General features: G+C 44.7%; 1 pseudogene; it reads left to right on the top strand.

Moving 5' to 3' along the window:
- Nucleotides 1-339: 339 nt before the first annotated feature.
- LOC113887339 lies at nt 340-1,025 on the top strand (annotated as a pseudogene).
- Nucleotides 1,026-1,460: the final 435 nt, after the last annotated feature.

Genomic DNA, 1,460 nt, shown 5'->3' with positions numbered 1-1,460 from the left:
CATCACCAAAGTGTTCAAAACATCTATGAGGGAATTAGTACCAGAAATAGGCATTTTTTTCTGAAATATTAAAATTTATGGGCAGCGTGGTGGTGGCAGGGACCTCGGCCTGGGCAAGAGCCGAGAGCCTGGGGACTCCCCTCTCCCGCTGCCGGGTGGTGATTTGCTGGGTCTGCTGAGCCCCCCTAACCAACCCCTCGCCTCAGCCACCACCTTGATGCTTCCCCTTATCTGAGTGGCCCCTTGTCCGCCCACCTGCCCAGTTCAAGGCCTGCTGTGGGGGCAGCATCCTGGAATCTTTTTGGCGCCCAAGAACGACCAGGAAGGGGAGCGGCCAGGATGGCGGGTCCACAGCCCCATGAGTACAAGGCAGGCGACCTGGTCTTCGCCAAGATGAAGGGCTACCTGCACTAACCCACCGGGATTGATGAACTCCCAGAGGGAGCTGTGAAGCCTCCAGGCAGTAAGTACCCTATCTTCTTTTTGGCACCTACAAAACTGCTTTTCTAGGTCCCAAACAGCTCTTCCCTTACAAGGAATACAAAGAAGTTTGGAAAATCAAACAAATGTAAAGAATTTAATGAAGGATTGTGGGAAATAGAAAATAACCCAGGAGTAAAGTTTACTGGATATCAGGCAATTCAGCCACAGAGCTCTTCAGAAACTGAGGGAGAAGGTGGGAATACCACTGACACAAGCAGTGAGGAAGAAGGCGACAGAGTAGAGGAATATGGAAAAGGCAAAAAAAGAGTGAAAAAGCAGGCTCAAAGCAGAAAAAGTCATACACTTCAAAGAAATCCTCTAAACAGTCCCAAAAATCTCCAGGAGACGAAGATGACAAGGACTGCAAAGAAGAAGAAAATAAAAGCAGCTCTGAGGGTGGAGATGCCAGCAACGACACAAGAAACACAACTTCAGACTTGCAAAAAACCAGTGAAGGGATCTAACTACCATAATGAATGCTGCATACTAAGAAAACCACAAGAAGGTTATATGTTTGGTTATTCAATATTCTCGGATTTGATATGAACCACACATAGTCCTTGTTGTCACTGACAGAACACCAGTTTGTATGTACATTATTCACATTCCTCTCTGATGTGTTTGGGGGGAAAAACATTTTAGCCATTTTTTAAGGTTATTGACTTAATTTCATCTTATTTGGTTGCATGAAGTTGCCCTTAACCACTAAGGATTATCAAGGTCTTTGCAAAAGCTCATACAAGTCTAGGATCCTTTATCAAGGCAGTTATGTTCATCATTCTCCTGCCTTTTACTCCATCATCACCAAACATTCAGTTAAATATAAATTAGCATTTTTTTTAAAAAGGACCACTCAGGAGGGCAGTCCTAAGATGGCAGAGGAATAGGACTGGAAGACCACTTTCTCCCCAACAAATTCATCGAAAAAACATTTGAACGCTGAGCAAATTCCACAAAACAACTTCTGAATGCTGGCA

This window comes from Bos indicus x Bos taurus, chromosome X (genome assembly GCF_003369695.1).
Source record: "Bos indicus x Bos taurus breed Angus x Brahman F1 hybrid chromosome X, Bos_hybrid_MaternalHap_v2.0, whole genome shotgun sequence".
NCBI lineage: Eukaryota > Metazoa > Chordata > Mammalia > Artiodactyla > Bovidae > Bos > Bos indicus x Bos taurus.
The sequence above is the reverse complement of the archived record's forward strand: the minus strand, read 5'-3'. Positions and strand labels throughout refer to the sequence as shown.